This window comes from Scyliorhinus torazame, unplaced genomic scaffold (assembly GCF_047496885.1).
Source record: "Scyliorhinus torazame isolate Kashiwa2021f unplaced genomic scaffold, sScyTor2.1 scaffold_567, whole genome shotgun sequence".
In the NCBI taxonomy this organism is placed as follows: Eukaryota; Metazoa; Chordata; class Chondrichthyes; order Carcharhiniformes; family Scyliorhinidae; genus Scyliorhinus; species Scyliorhinus torazame.
The window spans coordinates 84,891-102,467 of record NW_027308294.1 but is presented as its reverse complement, the minus strand read 5'-3'; positions in this window follow the sequence as shown (position 1 = coordinate 102,467).

The window sequence follows — 17,577 nt, the reverse complement described above, 5'->3', positions numbered from 1 at the left end:
TGATGGTCTGACTGTAGTCTACGACCATCTTTTGCTTCTCCCCTGTCTTCACTACTACCACCTGGGCTCTCCAGGGACTATTGCTGGCCTGGATTATGCCTTCCTTCAGCAGCCGCTGGACTTCGGACCTGATAAACGTCCGGTCCTGGGCGCTGTACCGTCTGCTCCTAGTGGCGACGGGTTTGCAGTCCGGGGTGAGGTTCGCAAACAGGGAGGGCGGTTCGACCTTGAGTGTCACGAGGCCGTAGATAGTTAGTGGGGATATAGGGGCGCCAAATTTGAATGTTAAGCTCTGGAGGTTGCATTGGAAGTCCAACCCCAGGAGGGTGAGAGCGCAGAGGTGGGGAAGGACATACAGCCGGTAATTTTTGAACTCTCTCCCCTGCACCGTTAGGTTTGCGATGCAGAACCCTTTGATTTCAACGGAGTGGGACCCCGCCGCCAGGAAATTTTTTTGAGTGCTTGGCCGAATTACAAGGGAACAGCGTCTTACCGTGTCCGGATGAATAAAGCTCTCCGTGCTCCCAGAGTCGATCAAACACGGCGTCTCGTGGCCGTTCACCAGCACCTTTGTCGTTGTCGTCTGGAGCGTCCGGGGCCGCGACTGGTCGAGGGTCACCAATGCCAAACGTGGTTGGGGTATCAGATCGTTGTCTTCAGGCAGTGTGGAACCGTCCATGCCGGGGTCCTTGCCTGTCAGCCAAGATAGCGGCGTCCATGGATCGCACGCAGTTGGGGGTGGACAAAATGGCCGCTCCCACGGATCGCACGCGGCCTGTGGGTAGGAAGATGGCGGCGCCCACCCCCCCCTCGTGGTGTCTGGGGTCCAAAATGGCGGCGTCCGTTAGCCGCCCGTGGGTCGCTGGGGGGGTTGAGCCCGTGGTCCCATTTGTTCCCCGGAGATAGCGGCGACCCCATGGGACTGGCACACCGCTGCGTAGTGCCCCTTTTTACCGTAGCTTTTGCAGGTGGCCGAGTGGGCCGGGCAGCGCTGGCGGGGGTGTTTTGACTGCCCGCAAAAGTAGCAGCGGGGGCCCCCCGGGTGGTCTGGGATTCTGGCTGCGCACGCTTGCGGAGGGGTTGGGGTTGCCGGGGGGGTCTGTCGTGGTGGGGGTCCACAGAGCCCAAGGGGTTGCAGCGCGGTCGGGGGCATAGGCGTGGGCGTGCGGAGGGGTTGGGGTTGCCGGGGGGTCGTTCGCGGAGGGGGTCCACAGAGCCCAAGTGGCTGCTGCGCGGTCGGGGGCATAGGCACGGGCGTTTTGGGAGGCCACGTCGAGGGAGGCTGCGAGGGCCCGTACCTCTGTGAGACTCCGAGAGAGTCTTTCTCTAAAAGTCTCTGGCGAATTTGCGACGATGCCAAACCTGCTACGTAAGCGTCTCTGATCAGGAGGTCTGCATGTTCGTTCGCTGTAACCGCTGGGCAGTTGCAGTTTCATCCCAGGATCGTTAGAGCGTTGAAGAAATCGTCTAGCGATTCCTCGGGGATTTGTCGTCTCGGCGCGAGCTGGTCGCGTGCGTAGACCTGGTTGACGGGCTTAATGTAGATCTCCTTCAGCAAGTTGATCGCCTCTGGGAATTCCGCGCCCTCGATGAGTGAGTAGATTGCAGGACCTGCATCTTCTGGTCTTCTGTTGGTCTGCCAGGGGCTGTTCGGAGGTATCCCTCAAAACACACCAGCCAGTGTTTAAACGCGGATGTTGCGTTTGCTGCGTGGGGGCTGATTCGCAGGCACTCCGGGGTGATCCGGAGCTTCATATTCCTTTTTAAGTCTGCTCAATAAATTGTAGCACCATCGATCACACACGAGGCGAGACGTAAAGAACTTCAATCGAGGCTTTATTGAGCAGACTTGTTCAGACACGTTCCCCAGCAGCTCAGTGACAGAATGCAGCTGCGGGGATTAAACCCAGGTTCTTATACCCCTCCTATCTGGGTGGAGCCCAGTAGGTGGAGGATCCAATCGGGATCCAGCATCTGTCCTCCAATAGCTCCTCGGCATTCCTGGTGTACCGTATTACCCCTAATACATACCACCACAAGTACTAACTTCAACACAATTTTATCGATCCCCACTGACAACAGTTGCATTAATCTCCAATATGTTCTGTAAGGTTTTCGGACAATTCGGCCCTTTTGGAGAAACTCAGAGACTGTAAACCGACTTTCCAGCCAAGGGAACAGAACCAGTTTTCCCAGCAGGCTTGGCCCGCTGAGCTGAGTAGGGACATAAATACATAAATATTTCCACAAACACCCCCCTAGGAGCTACAAGGAAGAAGGAGCCAGACAACAAGATAACATCAAAACACAGACAAAGGGGCACGGGAATACACAGGAGGCTTGCATGCAAGCAGGACAATGGGATGGTCATAGCCCCATGCAAATGTAAATGACCTGGCCTCCACCAGAGCAGAATCCAATCAACACCCCATCAACATAGCAGCTATCTCCGGAGCAGATGGAAGTCTTTGAAAATCTTCAAGGGAGCTCAACCTCGTTATCTCGAAAGGCAGACTGGAGGCGGACCTAGGGGAGGTACTCCCATCTCGACAGGTCTGACCGGCTCAAAGGGGGCAGGACCAGCGGGAACTTTAAACCTTACCTTTTTCAATGCAAAAGGGGCTGGCCGACCACAGGAAAAGCCAGGTAAAACAATATAAAAGGGGCTGTGTTTTCGATTGGGGGTCTCTTCGTTCTTGGCTCGACCTCTGCACCCCTGACTTGACCTCTGCAGCCTGTGACCGTAAGTAACCCGCAGCAGCTTGCGAAACTCCCTTGATTTTAATAGTGGTTGAGGCTTTGGGGAAGGGAACTTGTTTTGTGCCTTGTGATATTGCTAAAACCTGTGTAACCATAAGAATTTTCGTTGTGTCCGCTATATTACTTTTGAATAGACTTAGTTGTATTAGAGCATAAGATTTTATTGTGTTTCTTCTGTTGATGATTTTGACCTGGGTTTTACAATAAATCTTGATTTGATGCTAATTGGAGTCGTTTAAATTCTTCAATCCTTCACCAGCGATCTCTGACCAAGTCATTGTTAAAAATACTCCTCACCTTAATTCCGGGTTCAAGAATCGAGGGTCATCTTGAGCGGTTCACTCAGGACAGACTGCTGGTTAGGAAATAAACAGCAGTGTCCTATTCTCTCTCTTGGGAAAGCTACTCTAGTGGAGTAGGAACCGGGTGGGGGTTGTACCACCGGCAAGAGAGAGAATCACCTGGGTATTGGTAGGGGTCTGGAGATCTGTGTGATATAAGTCTCAGGCTGTCGGTTAGGAATAAACGGCAGGCTTGAATCAGTGCTCTCTTCAGTGGAAGTGTCCCAGTGCGACATCCCCTGGCCTCTGAAGTTTCAGTGCCAGCTGGAGAGAGACACACACAGATATTCAAACCCCAGATATCGGCCCAGTAGTGGAGTAGCGGAGATGGCACCCTCTACAATGGCGACCGCGGCAGGACCCCGGTGGTTTGGAGTATGTGACTTGGCAGAGGGGGTGAGGGAACGAAACAAAATGGAGGAGAGAATATCCTCGTATTTGTGGCAAAAGGTCAACCTCACCAAACCTTGGGTTTCAGAATTGATCAATGCGGAGCAACCGGTAATGGCAGCGGCTGCATGGACAGACAGTAAGGCGCACAAAAAGCACTTGGAGAAGGCAGTTTGGCTGGTTTGCCTGTCCGAGCAGGTAGTCAAAACAGAGGATAGGGTCGAAGAGTTAGAGCAGGAGTTGAGAGAAGTGAGGGCCAGCGCAGGGGACAGCGCTAGCGCAGCGGAACGACTGCGGGGAGAAATGACAGAAATGAAACAGGAAAGCGAGTCTAACCGGTGTGAGAAGGACTATCTCCACTGCCAGATAGTGGAGGGTAAAGAAAAGGAACGGAGGCTCCAGGAACTCTATGCTCGGAGTACAGAGCAGTGTAGGAAGCTGGAGGGGAAGTTCCGGGACATCCAGGCAGCGTACCGAGTGGCTCGCGAGGAAGTAGGGGACTGTGCCCATGGGCCGTGCCAGGCACGAATAACGGAGTTGGAGGAGGCCTTGTCCAAGGTCAGGGGACAGATACACCTGGTAGGTCCAGGGGGGTCCCCAAGGGGCAAGGTGCTCCTCGCAGCGGATGATTCCCCACAGGCCAAGGGGAATAGACCGCCTCCTGAGGCACCGGGATCGTGCCCGGGTCGGCAGGCGGGGAGCGGACTGCACGTTCAGGGGCAAGTCCAAGGGGGGTCGGCAGGGTACCCCCAGCTGGAGGCGTGTCCGCCTGGTTTCGTATGTGGGTCCCCATGGGATGGGGACAGGCCACTGCCTGGGATGCCGGTGACGGGGCCGGGTCAGCAGGTAGGGTTTGGACCGCCCGGTCAGGGGCAGGTCCAAGGGGGGCCAGTGGTGTATCCCCAGATAGCGGCGTCTCCTATATGGGTAGTTAGCCCGGGGACAGGGGGGCTACCCAACGAGGCAGGAGAGCTGGACAGTGGGGAGGAGGAGCAGGAACCCCAGGTAGGGCAGATGTGCCCTGTCAGGCAAAGAAGGTATGGTCCCCCGGCGGGGATGGCAAACAGGGGACCGGTTGAGGGCGACATTATCGTTCCTCATGGGGCATCCGCGCTCAGGGGGATGGTGGCCCACGTTCCCAGACTAACTCCAAAGGGGGATCCGTCGCTGCATTTTATGGAGGTGGAACAGGCTGCCAACATCAATGACTGCGACGAAGGGGAGCAAATAAAGATGCTCCTGATAACCCTAGATGCCCAGCTATGCAGGACAGTGACCTCTGGGAATGGGGGAAGACCTGACACCTGGGCGGCAGCACGGACTGCTGTTCTGGAGGCAATGGGCTTGAATCTGGGGAGCCCTTTCATGAGGGTGGGGGAAACCAAGCAGCAACCAGGGGAATCTCCCACCATGTTCGCAGACAGACTGTGGACTGTCTATATGGAGGCATGCGGGGTTCAAGCGGATAGACGGAATTTAGGGGAAAGAACCGCCCACTGGCTGAAGACCCTAGTTGCCAACTGTCTCCCTAACGTTAGGGCAAAAGCCGAACACTGGTTCGACCCGCAGAGTCCGGACCTTAATGAGGAAGAGGTCCTTAGGAAACTTACCCTCGCATATCGTAATGGGGAGAGGGGTGAGGACAAGCCCCTTAAGGGTAGGGTGCATGAAATCGCGCCAGCAGCCCCTAAGAGAGAGTGGAAGCATGAGGGCACCCGGACCTCGGACAAGAAACCGGTATGCTACGGGTGTGGGAAGGCCGGGCATTTCAAGAGGGAATGTAAAAACCCCAGCAAGCAGGAGAGGGCTCCCGCAGTAGAGAGTCAGACCCCGATGGCAGGAGCAGCTGCTCCGGAAACCTTCGAGGTAAAGAAACTTTTAGCCTTTTTGCAAGGCTCAGGACAGGTGGCCATGGCAACGGGCCAGGGTCAGCCCGCCCCCGCACCCAGGGAAGCCTCCGAATGACTAGCCCCTCAGCAGCCCACCTTTCTATGCCCACTGGAGTATGGCCCGTGCGGGAGACCCTGGGTCAAAATGGAGGTCCAGGATACGGTCGGGAGTTACCTACTGGACACAGGTGCTTCCAGTACTATAGTCCACACGGACAATCCCCGAGCATCCCCTCTGTCTAGCGGGGTACCCTATAGTCTCATTGGCTTTACCGGGAACGAAAAAGTGGGTTTTTTCTCTGTTCCCCTGTCTATCAGGTTAGGGGCACTCCAGGCGCACTGGAAATGCGTCCTGATGAGATGGGAACAGGAGGGGAAAGGGATCCTAGGAGCTGACTTCATAGTGGCTCATCAGATCCTGGTGGACCTAAGAAATCACTGCCTGTGGGGTGCAGCAACGGAAGGGGCTGAAAGGGAGTTGAGGGTAATAGACAGAGCCCAGGAGAAGGGGGCTTTGTGCGTGGTACAGCCAAAGGAAGGGTACGATCTAGAAGCCCTGGAGAGGAATACCCCGGAAGAATTCAGGGAGTATGTCCGCAAGAATCTGGCTGCTTTTGCCACCCACAAGCATGATTGTGGGAGAGTAACTGGGACAGAGGTCAGGGTAGATGGGGACCCCATGTCCCAGCCCCAGAAACAGTACCGCTTCCCCCGGGAAGCAGAGGCAGACTTGGAGGTGGCCCTAAACTCACTGGTGCGGCAAGGAGTGTTGAGGACAATTGCCACCCATGTAAACTCCCCGCTCTGGCCGGTGAGGAAGCCGGACAACTCCTGGAGGGCCACCGTGGACTACAGAGTCCTGAATAAACACATTCCAGCCTGCGCCCCAACGGTGGCGGCCGTGGCAGACTTGCTAGGAGAAATTCCAGCATCCGCCTCAATTTTTACGGTGCTGGATATTTCGAATGGATTTTGGTCAGTCCCGGTCAGAAGGGAAGACCAATACAAGTTTGCATTTACTTTTAAGGGGCAACAATACACCTGGACCTGTCTCCCGCAGGGATTCCACAACAGCCCGAGCATTTTCCATCAATGTATGGCAGAATGCTTAAAGGGCTTCAGTGAGCCACACAAGCTGGTGCAGTATGTGGACGACATCCTGTTGTTCACCAGTACTAGGGAGGAGCATGGGCCCCTAGTGGACGAGCTGTTGGGAATGTTACACAAAGGAGGGCTGAAAGTTAACCCTAAAAAGGCACAGATCGGGCTGGGAGAGGTGAAGTTCCTGGGATTAACCCTGAGAGCTGGGGAGAGAGGGATTGACACCGCCAGGAGACAAACAGTGCAGGAACTCCCAGTCCCCGTAGATGTAAAGGGGATACGGTCCTTTTTAGGAATCACCGGCTACTGCAGGGATTTCATTGAGGACTATGCCACCACAGCAGCGCCTCTGCTTAGGCTGCTGCACAAGGGGGTGGAGTGGGACTGGGACAGCAAATGTGAGACGGCGTTCGTCCAACTCAAGCAGGACTTGCAGAAAGCCCCAGCCCTGGGAGCCATTAACCCCCGGGAGGAGTTTTTCCTGGAGGTGGCCGCAGGCAGCGATGGCCTGAGTGCTGTGCTCCTCCAGACCCGACATGGCAAATTGAGGCCGGTGGTGTACTCCTCTCGGGTCCTCACAGACGTGGAGCGGGCATACTCCAACTGTGAGAGGCATCTGCTGGCCACCCACTGGGCGGTAAAACGAATGCAGGTATTTGTTAGGATGGGCCCCATCACTCTCCTGACACATCACACCCCGACCCAGATGCTGCTGGACGGCCGGATTAAGGACGGCACGGTCAGCAGCGCCAGGATCACCAGGTGGACCCTCCTGCTGTCTCAGATGGCCCTTCAGGTAAAAGGGCTGAATGAGCCGCAGCTCGCAGCCAACCTGATATACCCCGGGGAGCCACACCACTGTTCCGTAGAAGGGGTATGGGAGGTAGGGTTCGGACTCCGGGCAGGGCTGCACCCGACAGGGAGGGAGATCTATGTGGATGGGTCCAGTATGGTAGCGGAGGGCGTCAGGCTCACGGGCTGCGGGATCTGGGACCCCGATGCCGACATAGCCCTGGCCCTTAAACTCCCCCATACACTCAGCGCCCAGCAGGCAGAGCTGGCTGCAGTGATGTATGTGGTGACCCACCCCGACCGTTTTCCCACGCCGTATACCATCTGCTCAGATAGCATGTTTACATGCAACTCCTGCACGGAGTACCTGGCTATCTGGTCCCGCCGAGGATACACCTCCTCGGATGGAAAACCACTGGCCACAAAACCCCTCCTTGAGAAAATCGTGGCGGCAGTTGGGCAGGGGGAGGACAGGTATATCTTCAAGGTGAAAGCTCACTCCAAAACAGAGCCACGGGGCGAGGGGAACCAGAAAGCAGACGGCCTGGCTCGAGAGGGGGCTAAGAATGGGATAGCGTGGGACCCGTACGAAGAGGGACAGGTAGCGGCCGTTACAAGACAGCCCCAGAGGGGGGATGGGACGAGTTTGGCCCCAGATCTGGCCACTGCCCAGGGACAGGACCCCGAGCTGAAAAAAGTCATAACGGCCATGGGTAAACAGGAAAGGATAGAGGGGCCCTATGGGGGAAAGGACATCACACTGAAGGAGGGCATGCTCTTCAGGGGGGACCAGTGGATAGTGCCTTCCCAGCATCATAGGGAATTTATCGAAATGGCCCATGAAAGCCCCGGAGCGGGCCATCCCGGCCCCGAGACCACCTGGCAACGGGTGGAGAGGGTGGGGTGGTGGCCGAGCCTCCGGGAGGATGCTCGCGATTTTTGCGCGAGCTGCCTGGTGTGTGCTACCAATAACCCGGATCCCAAGAAGAGAAAGGTCTCGTTGGGGCACATCCGCAGGGTGGAGGGGCCCTGGCAGTCGATACAGATCGACTATATTGGACCCCTTCCCCCAGCGGCGGGGGGTTACAAGTACTGTCTGGTGTTGGTGGATATTTTCACCAAGTGGGTGGAAGCCTTCCCCTGCCGAACAGCCACCGCAGCAGGCACAGCCAGGATACTGGTCAGGGAGGTATTCTCGCGGTGGGGACTCCCACAGTTTGTGGAGTCAGATCAGGGGAGTCACTTCACGGGACAAGTGATGCAAGCGACCCTGAAAGTCCTGGGGATTAAGGCAAAATGGCATGTGGCTTATAACCCTCAATCCTCAGGTCCTGTGGAAAGGTTAAATAGGACCATAAAGGAGAGGATCAGGAAAGAAACAGGCAGCTCGCCCAACCGGTGGGTAGAAATCTTACCCTTAGTTTTAATGGGGATCCGGGCAAGCCAGTCCAGAAGCACAGGGTACTCCCCGCACGAGCTCATGACAGGGAGAGTCATGAGAACCCCGATCCATGTCAGGGTACCTTCCCTGACGGAGGGGCAGCTTAGGGAGGTAAATCGAGACAAGTTTGCTAAGAAGCTGATGGAGCAGCTAAAGGAAATTAACTGGCAGGCAGCGTTTAATATGGGGACCCAGCACCGGAGGAACAAGCTGCTGCTCGAGCCCCACACTACCCAGGAATGGGCCATAGGGGACCAAGTAATGGTCCGGAATTTTGCACGGGTAGGAGCCTTTGAGCCACTGTACGCGGGACCGTACAGTATAGTGGACAAGGCCAGCCCCATGGTTTACGCAGTACAGCTCCCCCGGAAGATTAAATGGTTCCACGTGAATCAGTGCAAACTTTTCGACCCCACCAGGGCCGGTAAGAGCAAGTTGGGGGGGGGGCTGGGGGTGATAGTGGAGAAGCCGCCTGCAGAATTGACGACGGTGGGGGAGGTCCCTGACCCCACGACCACACAACCGGTGACAAGGTACTGTCCCCAAGGGGCAGTCCCAAAGAGACCGACAGTGCTGCAAGCACCCAACCCAGGGACAGTGATGATTCCCAAGCCCTTCCCTGTGGGTCAGGTGGCCTGCCTTAGTATAGAGGCTAAGGAGGCGGAGGAAGTGGAGGTATCACCTTGGGTTTGGGAACCAGTCAGGGGACGAAGGAGCAATCGGGTCTCCAAGCCCCCGGTAAGATGGTCCCCATCCCATCTCCCTGTCACCCGGTCCCGCAGTAAGGGGACCCGAGTAGAAGGGAGCGATGAGGGATCACCGAACCCTGTTGGGAAAGGAGAGGCAAGGGGCAGCCCGAACCCCCGGGAGGGGACGGTCTGGCCCGAGCCGTTGGACCAAACAGGTGGACTGCCCCAGTTTAGCGGGGCACAGTTTTAATTTGGCCACCCGGAGACGGGTGGCATTGTATATATCATATTCCTTTTTCTTTCCCCCTGCTAGTTCTAATTAGTGTGTAGTTGTGTGTAAAGTATTTAGGATCGTGGGAACACAGAAGCGCCTGGTGCAAGGGTAAAATGATGAAGCACCAGGCACTAGGACCCTGGGGAGCCGGGCTGTGGACACAGAACCACAGACAGGCTGCGGCAACTTCAAAGCGGGAGCTGCTGCTGCCACTGGATAGAACCCATGCACTTTAAGGTAGGTAGGGCTGTAGAGGCAAGAATGTGTTTTGTTTTTTACAGATGGGGCACCCGACGATGTGGAGTTTGATGATCTTGGCGATGGTGGGACCGGGAGAACTCCGCAGAGGCGAGACAGAAGAGTCCTTCGACTGACCGGGTTAGGGTGACTGAGGGCAGGAGGGTGTGTTTAACCTGTGAGGGGGACGTTCCTTTGGGGAGATGGTGGTGGCCCAGGAAGCTGAGGCTGGACATGAGGGATCGGTCCTCGGACTGGGAACGGACTGGACAACACCTACCGGACCATCACGGGGTCACCGGGTAGGATCACCGTTTGCGGGGATAAGGGGTGGGCTTCTGACCAGGGCATTTATTTGTGTTCATGGGGATCTACCAAGGCGTGCCCACAAGGGGCATTAATCACTTTTGTAAGGTGGTGGCAGAACCCAGGGAACGGGATAAATTGACCACAGTGGGGAGGGATGTGTAACGCCCAGGGAAGGGATGACTGTAGAAGCTACCGAACTGCTGGTTCAGGTAAAGCGACCCCTGCCCACAGCCCAACCGATCGACCCTCACAACTGTCCGATCACCACCAGGGGGGGGCCTGAGAATGGTTTAGTGTTTGCCCCACAAAGGAAATGTTGTACAGGGGGTACATTGTGCTGTCGCCTCAGTTGGACTAAACCTCTCAGCTGCAGGTATCGACGATGGAGAGTAAATGAAGAGCCCTCATCGGGAAGAAGCGAAGTGCAGCCAAGAAAGGAGGATCCTTGGTGAAATAAACAGATGCAATTGTAAATAGTTGTATGGATTCGCGGGTTACAGGGACCCTTACGTTTGGGGTTCCGGTGAAATGTGTACTTGATTGTGATATATGTACAGGGACCCTTACGTTTGGGGTTCCGGTGAAATGTGTATATGTTACTGTCTGCTTGAATTAAGTATGGTCTTGTCTTTCCCTTTCATTAAAATCAGGGGTAGCCTAGATTAAGGGAACTGTCTTGGGACTTGTAGTTTCGCATGTTGTTGAGGGGGGGACCTACGGTCCACACAAAGGCAAACAATTGCCCTTCACCTGTGTCGATACGGTCCAAGCAGGTAGGGACGTATCGAAGGGGCATCTGTAAGGTTTTCGGACAATTCGGCCCTTTTGGAGAAACTCAGAGACTGTAAACCGACTTTCCAGCCAAGGGAACAGAACCAGTTTTCCCAGCAGGCTTGGCCCGCTGAGCTGAGTAGGGACATAAATACATAAATATTTCCACAAACACCCCCCTAGGAGCTACAAGGAAGAAGGAGCCAGACAACAAGATAACATCAAAACACAGACAAAGGGGCACGGGAATACACAGGAGGCTTGCATGCAAGCAGGACAATGGGATGGTCATAGCCCCATGCAAATGTAAATGACCTGGCCTCCACCAGAGCAGAATCCAATCAACACCCCATCAACATAGCAGCTATCTCCGGAGCAGATGGAAGTCTTTGAAAATCTTCAAGGGAGCTCAACCTCGTTATCTCGAAAGGCAGACTGGAGGCGGACCTAGGGGAGGTACTCCCATCTCGACAGGTCTGACCGGCTCAAAGGGGGCAGGACCAGCGGGAACTTTAAACCTTACCTTTTTCAATGCAAAAGGGGCTGGCCGACCACAGGAAAAGCCAGGTAAAACAATATAAAAGGGGCTGTGTTTTCGATTGGGGGTCTCTTCGTTCTTGGCTCGACCTCTGCACCCCTGACTTGACCTCTGCAGCCTGTGACCGTAAGTAACCCGCAGCAGCTTGCGAAACTCCCTTGATTTTAATAGTGGTTGAGGCTTTGGGGAAGGGAACTTGTTTTGTGCCTTGTGATATTGCTAAAACCTGTGTAACCATAAGAATTTTCGTTGTGTCCGCTATATTACTTTTGAATAGACTTAGTTGTATTAGAGCATAAGATTTTATTGTGTTTCTTCTGTTGATGATTTTGACCTGGGTTTTACAATAAATCTTGATTTGATGCTAATTGGAGTCGTTTAAATTCTTCAATCCTTCACCAGCGATCTCTGACCAAGTCATTGTTAAAAATACTCCTCACCTTAATTCCGGGTTCAAGAATCGAGGGTCATCTTGAGCGGTTCACTCAGGACAGACTGCTGGTTAGGAAATAAACAGCAGTGTCCTATTCTCTCTCTTGGGAAAGCTACTCTAGTGGAGTAGGAACCGGGTGGGGGTTGTACCACCGGCAAGAGAGAGAATCACCTGGGTATTGGTAGGGGTCTGGAGATCTGTGTGATATAAGTCTCAGGCTGTCGGTTAGGAATAAACGGCAGGCTTGAATCAGTGCTCTCTTCAGTGGAAGTGTCCCAGTGCGACATCCCCTGGCCTCTGAAGTTTCAGTGCCAGCTGGAGAGAGACACACACAGATATTCAAACCCCAGATATCGGCCCAGTAGTGGAGTAGCGGAGATGGCACCCTCTACAGTTCGGCATCGCATTGCCTCTTCTGTCTAACTGCAACTAACACCAGCTAGGAAGTACTGTATAATTGTGTTATCGTTTGTATATGACACGTGTGTAATGTGTCTTTTGGACCCATTTTTGCCAACCTTCTGCACTGTATGTTCTATATATATGTTCTATATGTGCAGGTTAGGTGGATTTGCCGTGCTAAATTGACCCTTAGTTGGAAAGAAATAATTGGGTACTCTAAATTTTAAAAAAATAACAAACAGATGGTTTTGCAAATCACGTCACAGCTTATTTCAAAGATTAAGATGCCTCTGCTTACTGACAGAGGGAGGGTAAATAACTGAGTTCAGTTCTGCCTTCCCTCCTCTGTCTGTCACAGTTAAAGTGGGAGGCTCATTTTCCTACCATGGACCCTCAGTCCGATAGCAATTGCCAAAGTGAAGATTAAGACATTGAGGGCGACCAGGCCAAGATGTATCGAAGTTATTGAGCACCTTCCTCCAGCTGTTTCCTGTCCGGTTTTACCTGGAATAGAGAAATTGAGAATGTTCGGAATCTTGCGTAATTTCATGGAACAGTCATAGAATCCCTTCAATGCAGAAGGAGGCCATTCAGCCTATTGAGTCTGTACCAACCCTCCAAAAAGGTATCCTACCTATGCCCACACCCCCATCCTATCCCCATAACCCAGTAACCCTACCTAACCTTTTGGGCACTAAGGGACAATTTAGCAAGGCCAATCCACCTAACCTGCACAACTTTGGACTGTGGGAGGAAACCGGAGCACCCAGAAAAAACCCACGCAGACACTGGGAGAACGTGCAAACTCCACACAGACAGTGACCCAAGGCCAGAAATGAACCCGGGTCCCTAGCGCTGCGAGACAGCAGTGTGAACTACTGTGCCGTCAATGTTGACAGGTCCACATCTCTTATCGAGATTGATAAGCAGCATTTCGTTTTTTTTCTTTATTAGTTTATGGGATGTGGGTGTCGCTGGCTGAGCCAACATTTACTGTCCAACCCTGAGGGTGTTTTAAGAGTCAACCACATTGCTAGATCTGGAGTCACATGTCGGCCAGACCGCGTAAGGATGACCAGGGGCTGGTTTAGCACAAGGCTAAAGAGCTGGCTTTTAAGGCAGACCAAGGCAGGCCAGTAGCTGTTTTGTTATGCTCTTGTCGTAGCATAAGCTGCTTCCTTGATGTGCACTCTGACAAAGGAAGGTTCAGACTTGGAGAAAGCTTTAACACATTTATTAAACTATTAATAATTCTCCTACTCAGATTCGACACTACTGTTAATCCTGATATAGCTACTCAGACTGACAAACCAGTCTGCTACAATCCATGTGGTGGGAGTGATGTTCAATCAACCCTGTGTCTGTTCTCACTGAGTGTCTCCACTGGAAAGAGACTGAGCATGTATGATGTGTCCTTTTATATGGGTGGGTGTAATGCCCTCCTGTGGTAGTGTCACCTCTGTGTGTATCGTGAATGCCCATTGGTCGTGTCCTATCTTACTGACCTATTGGTTGACTGTCTGTGTGTCATGTCTCTGGTGCTCCCTCTAGTGTCTAGCTAGGTGTAGTGTATGTACATTAACCCTTTGTGTACTTACAGTGATGTATATCACCACAGTAGCGAGGGTTCAATTCCTGTACCCGCCTCCCCGAACAGGCACCGGAATGTGGCGACTAGGGGCTTTTCACAGTCACTTCATTTGAAGCTTACTTGTGACAATAAGCGATTTTCATTTCATTTCATTTTCATTTCCTTCCCTAAAGGACATTATTGGGCTTTTAATTCGAGATTTACTTATTGAATTCAAATTCCACCATCTTGCCCTGGTTGAACTCAGAGCTTTACCCCAGGTCTCTGGATTACCATTCCAGTGACATTAGCAAAATACCACTGCATCCCTACCATATAACCCTCCCAGGAAAGGTACAGCACCGGCGTAGATACAGAGTAAAGCGCCCTCTACACTGTCCCCATCAAACACTCACAGGACAGGGGCAGCATGGGATTAGTGTGGTAAACCACTGTGTTCTTATATTAAGGGTTGTCCGGTATAACCTGCACGACAGGTTCACCTGGGCCCCTCCATGCTGGCTCCACCCAGGAGCCAGGTTATAAATATGCGTGGCCTTCAGCTCGCAGCCATTTCGCCAGCTGCTGTGGGAGGCCACACATCTGGGGCGGGATTCTCCCAACCGCGCCACGCCGTTTTGGCAGGCCCCTCCCCCCCCCGCGATTCTCCGGCCCAGATGGGCCGAAGTCCCACTGCTGGAATGCCTGTCCCGCCGGCGTCGATTAAACCACCTCTCTTACAGGCGGAGGCGGAAGAGACCCCCTCCACTGCGCATGCGCGGGGATGCCGTGAGCGGCCGCTGACGCTCCCGCGCATGCGCCACCCGGCAATGTCATTTCCGCGCCAGCTGGCGGGGCACCAAAGGCCTTTCCCACCAGCTGGCGGGGCGGAAATCAGTCCGGCGTGGGCCTAGCCCCTCAAGGTAAGGGCTCGGCCCCTCAAGGTGCGGAGGATTCCGCACCGATTACGGAGAATTTCGCCCAAGATACTAATAAAGCCTCAGTTTGAATTCAACTTCGTCTCCAGCCAAATTGATCGTGCCTCAATTTATTAGTATCAGATTCAAAAGATGGACCTCCAGATTAAACCAGATCGACTGCAGCTGGATCCAAACTCAAGCGACGCCAGAAAGGACTTCCAGCACTGGCTAGCTTGTTTTGAAGCGTATATCAACGCGGCGCCGACCCCTGTTCCAGAGGCTCAGAAGATTCAAATATTGTATTCCAGACTCAGCTCTAAAGTCTTCCCCCTGATCCAGGATGCGCCCAATTACGCTGATGCCATGATACAACTCAAAGAAAATTATGAGCAGAAGACGAACACGCTCTTCGCCAGACACGCGCCCGCAACGCGTACTGTAGCGCACAAAGACTCCGAGAGACGAATAGAGTGAAGTCGATGAGGCGTTATTAAGCGTGACTGTTTCCCCCGCAGTTCAGTAGTAGACTACCTGCGGGGGAGGGCTCCAGGTACTTATACTCCGCCTTCAGGGCGGAGCTAGAGGTCAACGTCCAACCAGGACCCGGGATCTGTCAGCCAATGACATCATGGCTTCACAGTCCCACATGACCCCTAATGCATACTACCACATTCACCCCTTGTTAAAATGAACCCGGCGGGGTGATGCTTCGCATGGTGGTAAGGGTTTACAAGGCTGGTCCTGGGAGGAAAACTTTCAATATAACAGTATGTACAAGGTTTTTTTTTTTTGTTTCAACTATTTACAGCAATCGTCAGGAAAAGACAAAATGTTCTCGTTAAAAGTCCACATTGTACTGTTAGATCGACGCCACGAGTCGGTCGGGCGGTCTGGTCGTCCGTGTCGATCGCCTCGGCCCCGGTGGTGGTGGTACTTGTTCTGGTGTTGTCTTCTCCGGGAGCCTTACGGTTTCAGCTTGGGCTTTATTCCTGGTCGGGCCTGGGAGGAGGACTGATCCTCCTGGGAAGGGGGCGGTCGCGGGGTGCGGCGGTGGCAGGAAGGGGGGGGGTTGGGTGATTGGTGTCGGGGTGGTGTGTGTGTTGCCGGCGAGCGCCAGATCTCGCAGAGAAACCGTGTCCTGTCGGTCGTCGGGGTACTCCACGTAGGCGTACTGCGGGTTCGCGTGAAGGAGGTGAACCCTTTCGACCAACGGGTCCGACTTGTACGCCCGCACGTGCTTTCGGAGCAAGATGGGTCCTGGGGCCACCAGCCAGGTCGGCAGCGACGTTCCAGAGGAGGACTTCCTGGGGAAGACAAGGAGGCGCTCATGAGGCGTTTGATTAGTGCTAGTACACAGTAGTGACCGGATGGAGTGGAGGGCGTCTGGAAGGACCTCCTGCCACCGGGAAACTGGGAGGTCCCTGGACCGTAGGGCCAGTAGGACGGTCTTCCAGACCGTGCCGTTCTCCCTCTCTACTTGCCCGTTCCCCCGGGGGTTGTAGCTGGTCGTCCTGCTCGAGGCTATCCCGTTGCTGAGCAGGAACTGGCGCAGCTCGTCACTCATGAGAGAGGACCCCCTGTCGCTGTGGACGTATGCGGGGCAACCGAACAGTGTGAATATGGTGTTCAGGGCTTTAATGACTGTGGCCGCGGTCATGTCAGAACAGGGGATGGCGAATGGGAAGCGGGAGTACTCGTCCACCACATTAAGGAAGTATATGTTACGGTCGGTGGAGGGGAGGGGTCCTTTGAAGACCAGACTAAGGCGTTCAAAGGGGTGGGAAGCCTCAGGTGCGCACCATCCGGCCTGAAAAAATGCGGTTTGCACTCTGCGCAGATGTGGCATTCCCTTGTGACTGTACGGACCTCCTCTAAGGAGTATGGGAGGTTGCGGGACTTGATTAAGTGGAAAAACCGAGTGACCCCCGGGTGGCAGAGGTCCTCGTGGAGGGTTTGGAGGCGGTTAATTTGTGCGTTGGCACATGTGCCGCGGGATAGGGCATCGGACGGCTCGTTCAGCTTTCCGGGACGATACAAGATCTCGTAGTTGAAGGTGGAGAGCTCGATCCTCCACCTTAAGATCTTGTCGTTTTTGATTTTGCCCCGCTGTGCATTATCGAACATGAAGGCTACCGACTGTTGGTCGGTGAGGAGAGTGAATCTCCTGCCGGCCAGGTAATGCCTCCAATGTCGCACAGCTTCCACTATGGCTTGGGCTTCCTTTTCCACTGAGGAGTGGCGGATTTCTGAAGCGTGGAGGGTTCGGGAGAAAAAGGCCACGGGTCTGCCCGCTTGGTTAAGGGTGGCCGCTAGAGCTACGTCGGAGGTGTCGCTCTCGACCTGGAAGGGGAGGGACTCGTCGATGGCGCGCATCGTGGCCTTTGCGATATCCGCTTTAATGCGGCTGAAGGCCTGGCAAGCCTCTGTCGACAGAGGGAAGGTCGTGGTCTGTATTAGGGGGCGGGCCTTGTCTACGAACTGGGGGACCCACTGGGCGTAATATGAAAAGAACCCCAGGCAGCGTTTCAGGGCTTTTGGGCAGTGCGGGAGGGGAAATTCCATGAGGGCGCGCATACGTTCGGGATCGGGGCCTATTATCCCATTGCGCACTACGTAGCCCAGGATGGCTAGCCGGTTGGTGCTAAAAACGCACTTGTCCTCGTTGTACGTGAGGTTCAAGGCTTCAGCGGTCTGGAGGAATTTTTGGAGGTTGGCGTCGT